Source organism: Setaria viridis, chromosome 9 (genome assembly GCF_005286985.2).
Source record: "Setaria viridis chromosome 9, Setaria_viridis_v4.0, whole genome shotgun sequence".
In the NCBI taxonomy this organism is placed as follows: domain Eukaryota; kingdom Viridiplantae; phylum Streptophyta; class Magnoliopsida; order Poales; family Poaceae; genus Setaria; species Setaria viridis.
The window spans coordinates 49,674,431-49,683,740 of NC_048271.2; the positions used below are offsets into that span (position 1 = coordinate 49,674,431).

The following is a 9,310-nucleotide window of genomic DNA, read 5'->3' on the forward strand; positions in this document are numbered from 1 at the left end:
TTCCTTTTTGGTCTACTTTTGTGTTAACATCACTACCCTGATCCTCAAAGATCTCGTATTATCTTCTTTTTGCTGAGAAAAATTGTGATCTGCAAGCACCAAGCTTTAAAGAATTATTCAGCGTAGCTCAAGAAAGCCTGTCTGAAGATTCAGTAGGTTGTACGACAGTGACGTTGTTTTATCCAGAAAATGTCTCATCTGTTGTTTGAAGAAGTCTATCTCTATCTCCCTTCATATTAAGTGTGTGATGGTTATGGCGTATTAGTAAGAAATTCTTTCATGAACAAGTAGTTTCGTTGAACCAAACTATGAGCTACAGTAGGTACCTGCGATGGCGACAGTTTTGTAAGGATGCGTGCACATCTGTTGTTGGAGGCGAGTGCAATTTCTGAACTTTTTGCTGTGTCCATACCAAAATATAATGCACTGTCGCCAATTGTTTAGGCAATCCATGTGATAATGGCGTAGGTTTTTTATGCTGAACTTGCAAGCTATAGATTACAGATCGAAGCAAATCCCAAGAAACCTGATTAAATCAAAAGTACAAATAGTAGACAACCGTTCCGGGCCAACTGGGCTTCTGAGTCTGAATCTGAAGAAAATCTTTATAATCTGAAGAAAAGCATAAAGGAAGAACAAAAGGAGCCTCCATTGTTTTGTCTTAGCCTGCCAGTCAGGTGATGCAGCATGCTAATTGTTAAAATACTATCCTGCTGTTGCATTGTTCCGGGAGCAAGTATAAAAATATGGCCCTGTGCACAGTGCACATGCAAAAGCCAACAAATCTGATCCAGGTGTTACCTTCTCAGGTGGAGCAAACAAATTAATTGCTAGGACAGTTTTAACTAGTCAAGCAATTACTTTGCCCTAATTTTCGTCATGCATGTCATGTCATGATATGTGATACCATGCACTTTTCATTCAGCTGTCGTTTTCGTTTTGACTCCTGTATGTGTAAAGTGTAATGCCGTAACATCATCTTCAAGTTCAAGCTCCCACCATATTGCTATTATCACCACCTGGTATTTAGCTTATAAGGCCAGCATCGACAAGCGCTTAGCTTCGCTAACTTTGAAAAACTGAAAATTCAGACTTCTCCATGGCACCGGTTCCGAGCATAGGATTGGTTAAAAAGTTGTCACCAGCAGCAGTTTTCTAGGGTGCGTATAAAATTGAGATGCAAATTTTGCTTAGATTTTGCGGCTTCATGTACTTGTAAACTGCGCATCTCCCGACATCACATGGCCTAATCAGTAATTAGCCAGTTGACTAATTGTGTAGGCCGGCGAACATGGCCAACTTGGACAATAAAAATTGGAACCTGGGAATTCGTGTACCTGTAGCTTGTACTATCACTTCATTTTCCTGCAGTAGGCCTCTGTAGCAGCATGTTTAGTGGCGCCATAAAAATTTTATATACAGTTGCTGGCAATGCCAATGCCAGCACTACTTTGCCAGCATCAACGAGCTAGTTACTCAACTTGGATTGATGAATTGCCCTAACTGCACTCACATGCAAACTGATCTTCTGATTAGCAGCAACTTGCTTCAGCTGAGATGATGATAAGCTATTATTAAATTAAACTTTGAGAAGGCCAGTGATCATGTTGGATCAGAGTCATGGTTTTCTTCAAGTTGAGATATAAACAGCTGCAACTAGCATGGCCATCATGTACATGTTGGCGCGTTTCATGCAGGATCGTATCTGGAAAGAAATAGTAGAAGTACAACTAAACCAGTGGAAATTAACAACTAATTAAGAAAAGAATTATCTTTGGAGTTGTCAGGATGTTGTGATGGTCGAATCTTGAAAAGGCTGTATGTTGTTATCACACAAAGCAACAAGTTAAAAATAAGACTGGGGTTTATACAATCACGCCAATAGTACCACTGATTAATACATGAATCAGGTGGCCTCTGCTTGCGAATTTTTTGAGGCTTGCAACATGTTCTAGTGGATCCTTTTGTGCATCAAACATGGCAAGTAAATTACTTCGTAAAATGGCCTTCGAACTCATTCCCTTGTTTTCTCGCCTCAAGTGGGTACTAAATCCGATAGCAAGACCAGCACCGAACGTCGTTCATCATGCAAGCCGAAAATCTAAAGAGTTTCTGAAGCAATTTGCAGAGGTACAGCTAACGAAAAGTTTCTTCCATCTGCAGAGAGCACAAACTGATTGAACAGGTACAGTTTGTATGGTTCCTGTCTCTCTCCATGCCACCTAATGTGACAATGTGAGCAACAACTTGCACCGGTTTGCTGCCTGCAGGAACGTGTACGCCATGACGCCTCCAGGCGTAAAAGAAATGGCAGTTCAGAAAAGAAGTCAAAATTTCTCAAGCGTAAGAGAATCCTAAGAGAAAAGGGCCTAGGTTCCAAACTGGGCCAATGGGTTCAGACTAATCGATCATGGGTCTAAATGGGCTAGCGTTGCACGTTTGCGTAACGGGCCACGCACGGATCCAAGTGATGAAGATGGGCCGTTAGAGAAGCATATATGTAGGAGCTGCTAATCCCACGCTGGGCTTTCCTAATCCCGCGCAGCAAAGCCGACGAGTTGCTCGCGCGGCCGCGCCTCTGTCTCGGCGGCGGTCGCCGCCGTGCCGTGGCTGCAAGCGAAACGAATGGAATGCACGGTACATCACATCCCTAACCCAGAGTCATGGATGACGATGTCAGGCGACACGAACGCGAGTCACGTTGTGTAACGCAATGCGAATCGGTTAAGTGCTGCGAAGCTCGGCGACGACCATCGCGGCAAGGCGTTCACACCTACGGGTCCGGGTCCGGCCGAATTCAAAAGAAGCCGGACGTGCATTACGCATCGGAATTCAAGAGCACAGGGCCGAGTGGGTCGGTAAGCACGGTGGTCGTGCCGTGGTATGACACATTGACACATAGCTCAGCTGCTGATGCGACCGCGCGACGTGGGCGGGCGCGAGGGTGCGTGTGTTTCCCGGATCGGTGACTCCGCCGGCTCGTTCACACGCAAAACGCCGGCCGGGCAGGTGCTGGTAGTACGCGCGGCGCCGGCGCGTGGCGGCGTTTCTGGGCCGCGCGCGAGCGACGCCGGGCTGCTGCGCCCGCGCGTCGCTCCGCCAGTGGGTCGTCGGCGGTCGGCTACGCGGCCAGTGACTGACTGGTCGGTGGCGCGGAGCACGGGCGCCGGGTTCGGGTGGACCAGTCAATGCTCGTGCTAGTTGCTTCGCGCTGATCCGCCCGTGCCATTGCCGTGCGTGCTCTCGGCACCTGTCGCCGCCGGCGGCGTGCGCGCTTAGTTGTAGCTCCGTGCCGGGGCGCCAAGTGCCGTTTGCTTTGCGTGTGGCTCGTTCGTACGACCGTTTCACAACTACTATTGGATCCGTCATCCGTGGCCGGGAGAGAGTACGTCGGCGTCGCCGTGGATCTGGTCCGAGATCCGTCTGCGGAATGATAAGAAGAAGATTCGGTTCCTCTGTTCGTTTCCGTCCCAGAGTCCGAGCAATTGCGATCAGGTGCAAATATCACCTCACCGTTCAGCAGCATCCCTTTCAGTTTCAGCGTGCTGGTTCTTTTCCCCACAGCACAAAGCACGGGTAACTAAGGTCTGACAGTTACAGGCACGATCACGAAATCGATCAGGACGCTGGCAATGGCATTGCTCCAGCACCACCCCGGCCCCTTTTCTTCTCGGATACGTTTCGAACCGTGTGTCTTCTCCTCTCTTCCAGTTTCAGCAGTAAAAATCTGTTACCCATTTATTTCCAAAAAAATCTGTTACCCACACAGTACGAAACAAAACCACACTTCGTTTTTTGCAGACATTGTTAAAGGATAAGGTTTCGGTGTCTCCCTTGTAAAGAGCTTTATGTTAACACGTCAAATGAACGTGATGGTTTGGATACATAGATACGTTGGTTAAACCTTAAATTACGTATAGATGTTATATAGATAGAGGAGGTTTAAACCAACTATGTCTTATATCACACGTTGTAATCAAACTCTTGCAAGTTGTCAGGAATTTCCCCTATATTAACACGGGGCCGTGCGCTAGCCTAAGGAGGCCGCCACATTCACCCAATTACCATTATATCTTTTATGGTAATCAAAGCTACTTCCTCAAAATACATCTAAGTTGCCACGGCTATGGCTTCTAGTTCCTTGTCGTCATCGTTGTCAAGTGCTCTCCGGTTGCCTGTCTCTGAGAAGCTCACGCGAGAGAACTTCATTCTTTGGAAGGCCTAGGTGTTGCCGCCGATCAGGGGTGCTCGTCTTCTTGGCATCCTTGACGGCTCAATCCCGGCACCACCGAAAACAATTCAAGATGACAAGAAGAACGACGTCTCCAACTCGGCATACGAGATCTGGCTGGTGCAGGACCAGCAGGTACTCAACCATCTCGTCAACTCCCTGTCGTCCACAGTGTTGGCACAGGTAGCTACATTGACATCGTCGTCCGAAGTTTGGGTGATATTGGAAGACATGCACTCGGCACAATCACGTGCACGAGTAACCAATCTATGGATGCAACTTGCATGCCTCAAGAAGGGAAGCATGAACATCGCGACATACTTCAACAAGATGAAGGCTATAGGAGATGAAATTGCTGCTGCGGGGAAGCCTATCGACAATGATGAGATGATATCCTTTATTTTGAATGGTATTGATTTTGAATATAATCCCATCGTCTCTTCTGTCTTGGGTCGGTCGGATCCAATCTCTATCAATGATCTCTATGCTCAAGTCATGGCATATGAGATGCGCTTGGACATGTTTGATAAACGTTCAGAGGTCACTACCAATCCTCAGCAAATTTAGCTTCTAGAGGTCTAGGAGGCTTCAACCCTCGTGGTCGCGATGGAAGTCGTGGGCGAGGGTTAGGCGGCCACAACTCTGGAGGGAGCGGCAATTTTTCCAACAGCAGCAAATCCTCCAACAGTAATTTCAAGTCTGGACGACAGTCAAGCAGAACCCGGTGTCAGATATGCGGTAGGACAAATCACACTGCTATTTAATGTTGGCACCGATTTGAAGAAGATTTTTAGCCATCAAACAACAAGAAGCCAAGCTCAGCCGCCTATGGTGTTGATACTAACTGGTATATGGACAGCGGTACGACTGATCATATTACTAGTGAATTGGACAAGATGGCGGTACGGGACAAGTATGGCGGTCACGATCAAGTCCACACAGCGAATGGTTCAGTATGAAAATCAGAAGTATTGGTCATTCAAGTTTACATACCCCATGTCGCAATCTTTTATTAAAAAATATCTTGCATGTTCCTAGCGCTCATAAAAGTTTTGCTTCAGTTCATCGTCTAGCCTCTGATGATAATATAGTCCTTGAATTTCATCCAATTTTTTTTCTCATCAAGGACCAGGAATCGAAGAAAACTCTCCATCAAGGAAGGTGTGAAGGAGGCCTTTATCCCTTAGTTTCTAGCTCTTCTAAAGCAAGCACAAGTAAAGTAGCGTTTGGAGTCAATAAACCATCCATGTATAGATTGCATAGTCATTTGGGTCATCCAACTTTTCCTATTGTTAGGCATGTTTTGAAGAACAATAAATTGTTGTTTCTAGATGATACTAGTAGTAACTCAGTTTGTGATCCTTGTCAAAGAGCCAAGAGCCATTAGTTACCTTATGCAAATTCCAATAATGTGTCTACTTTTCCTTTCCAATTAATTCATTCTGACGTGTGGGGTCCAGCTCCAGAATCTGTTGGTAGACATTCACACTATGCGAGCTTTATCGATGAATATAGTAAATATACATGGATCTATTTGCTTCGAAAGAAGTCTAAAGTTTTCCAAGTCTTCCATAATTTTAAAAACCTTGTTGAGCGCAAGTTTGATAGGAAGATTGTATCCATGCAAACGGATTAGAGAGGAGAATATGAAGGATTGCATTCCTTTTTCTAGAAAATTGGCATCTCCATTGAGTTTCATGTCCTCATGCTCACCAACAACATGGCTCTGCAGAAAGAAAACATAGGCATATAGTAGAGGTTGGGCTTGCTCTTCTTGCAAATGAGAAGTCGAGTAGTACTCGGACTCGCCCCTGGGACCTCGGAAGAGGTCGAAAATTTCGTTGAATTTTTCAACGAAGTCCTCTAGAGCTTGGCGATGGAGGTTGATGTCGTAGTGCTTCTCCTCCGGGGCCGGCGTGATGTGGCGATGGAAGTTACCAGCACCATCCGCGATGCAGACCTAGGAGCCGAAGACGAACATCGTGCCTTCTTGGAATGCGATGATGGATTTGATGATGACTGAAGCCATCGAGTTCGCTAGTGGATCTTTAGCGAGGTCCCCTACCTAGCGCGCCAACTGTCGGTGTTTAGACCCGGCAACATACTGAGGGGGTACCCGAGGTAGTGTTTTGTGCATGGGGCTCGTTGAAGATCAGGAACTCGAAGATGAACTCGAACACACGATTTAGACAGGTTCGGGCCGCTTATGTCGCATAATACCCTACGTTCTGTGTGTTGGTTGATTGCATTGATTGATGATATGTTTGGAGGGGATTCCTGCCTCACCTTATATTGCCGGGGGCAGGGTTACAGATCGGTTGTTGTACAAGAGTACTAGTCGGATTCGACTAGAGAGTCCTACTCTAATTGCTACAAGTAGTTTCCTAATCCTTGGCTAGTCCTTGTCCGTGATGTAGACCACGATGTCCTGCACCGTAGTCTCCATGTCTAACACATCTTGGTGTACAGCCTAGTATTGTAGGACTGTCCAAGCCTCCCGGTGAGCTCATAGGTGTATGGCCGACACTAAGGATGCGGTTTTAGCATTGCTTAAAGATTTACGGGCCGACTTTGCTCTCAAAGATTTGGGAGATCCGAATTATTTTCTTGGGATTGAAGTGAAACCAACTCAGGGAGGCATTATATTGTCACAAGAAAAGTATGCTTCGGATGTTCTCAAAAGAGTTGGCATGACAAATTGTAAGTCTTCTTCGACGCCTTTAGCAGCCTCAGAAAAATTATCACGTCAAGATGGAACTCTGTTATCATTAGAAGATGGTAAAAGATATCGCAGTATTGTTGGAGCCTTGCAATATTTAACTCTCACACGTCCTGACCTAGCTTTTGCTATTAACAAAGTGTGCCAATTTCTGCATACTCCTACAACTACTCACTGGACAGCCGTCAAAAGGATTTTGCGGTATGTGAAAGGAACAGTTAGCATTGGGCTTGAAATTAGAAAATCGCCATCTACTTTGCTTAGTGCTTTCTCTGATACGGATTGGACTGGTAGTGTTGATGATCAAAGATCTACCGGTAGATTTGCTATTTATTTTGGTCCGAATTTAATCTCATGGAGTGCTAGAAAACAGACAATTGTGTCTAGTCAAGCACTGAAGCAGAGTATAGGTCATTGGCCAACGCTACAGCTAAGACCATTTCAGTAGAAACATTGCTATCCGAATTGGGTGTGAAGTTAAAAGAACTTCCTTGGGGTGTGATAATCTTGGTGCAACGTATTTGTTAGCTAATCCTATCTTTCATGCTCGTGCTAAGCATATTGAGATCGATTTTCATTTTGTAAGAGTAGCAAGAAAGCAATTGGAGATTCGCTTTATTCCATCTAAAGACCAATTGGCGGATGGTTTCACCAAGACACTTCCAGTTCGGGAGTTTGAAAAATTCAAAGGCAATCTAAACCTCAGAAGCAAGTTTGGTTAAGATTGAGAAAGGCTGTTAAAGAATAAGGTTTCGGGTGTCTCCCTTGTAAAGAGTTCTACGTGAACACGTCAAATGAACGTGATGGTTTGGATACATAGATATGTTGGTTAAACTTTGAATTACAAATAGATGTTGTATAACTATGCCTTGTATCACACGTTGTAATCAAACTCTTGTAATTTGTTGAAAAGTTTCCTTATATTAACATGGAGCTGTGCGCTAGCTTAGATAGGCAGCCACGTTCACCCAATTACCGTTACATCTTTCAGACATCACGCTGCAGTCCGTGTTCCTCCGTATCGGTTGCTTTCGGCGCGGCATGTTTCTTCAGACGGTCCAAGTCCAAGGAGGCTTATCTGGACCTTGACCCCCGCCCCCTCCCCCCCCGCGGCGCCGTCGCTCCTGTCCGGGTCGAATTACGCCACTACTGTCGGCCAGGCCGCCCGGCCGGCGTCGGCGTCGCGCCCGGCCGCTGCATGCTAGGCCCGGGAACGCCAGCCTCCCGTCCTGGTCAGTGACGACGTGGCTGCTGATCCATCCGGCTTCCGCAGCGTGGTGGTGCTCGTCAGAAAGCCGTCGCCGCCGCCGCTTTCGCTTTTCGTCATCGGCATCGCTCTCAACTCTCAACCTAGCACTCGTTAGTGGGCTGGTCCGCGGCCGAGTTTGAAACGGCCACTGCCACTATTGCTTTGCCGCATCGGATCAGTTGCACGCCTCCGCAAGGAGAGGAGATCCTTTCCTCCTCCGATCCGCCTGGGTTCCATTCCACCATCGACCGACGCACGCATGTGGATGGTCTGGCTTGCGGGACTCGGTCACCTCGGAGACCAGTCACCAGCGAACTGAGATGAAGAATGACAGACACCGCGCGCGCCTTTTCGTGCCTGATTTTGACCAACTTCTTACCGGAAATGAACTCGAAAGCTTTGGGATTAATCGGTGCAGGTATCTGGCGAGCGAATTTCTCCGGGTGGTCAAATGCCTGATGGGGCCCTACTTGTTCCGCTTGCAATAGGAAGCACTTGCTAAGAATACAGTGGCTGGTCTTTGTTACTTGCTATTCGTCTTCTAAGAATGGCAGCTGCAAAGAGGAGCATCCAAAATAAAGAATGGCAGCTGCAAAGAGGAGCATCCAAAATAAGGTACTCCCTCCGTTCCAAATTGTAAGTTATTTTAATTTTTTTTAAAAGTCAAAGCATATCAAGTTTGATCAAATTTATACAATAAATTACTAACATTTATGATACCAAATAAGTACTATTAGTTTCTTCATTAAATATATTTTTACAGTATATCTATTCGATGCTATAAATCTTTGTGATCCTCTCTATAATTTTGATCAAATATAAAATGGTTTGACTCTACAAGATAGTTGGAATGACCTACAATTTGGAACGGAGGAGTAATTATACGACGGTACTATACGCTGCTAAAGTTCCTTTTCTCATGTCATGCGTGGTAGCCACAGTGCAATCCTCGGTGAATTCTTTCCGAAGAAAACCACGTTGCGACAACACCGATCCAACTCTAAATCGTGTCCTAAAACAAATACTCATCAGGTACAGACAGATCGATCACGGGTGGATCCGACTCAGACTCAACTCTGGTCCATCCAGATATTGGAATGGATCAACACAT

At 46.0% G+C, this 9,310-nt stretch overlaps 1 non-coding gene across 1 annotated transcript; it reads left to right on the forward strand.

Annotated features, from left to right (window-relative positions):
• Nucleotides 1-4,600: 4,600 nt before the first annotated feature.
• Nucleotides 4,601-4,739, forward strand: LOC117841141 (small nucleolar RNA Z247). The gene has a single exon (XR_004637172.1). It is a non-coding gene; the product is annotated as a small nucleolar RNA Z247 (small nucleolar RNA).
• The last annotated feature ends 4,571 nt before the right edge of the window (nt 4,740-9,310 follow it).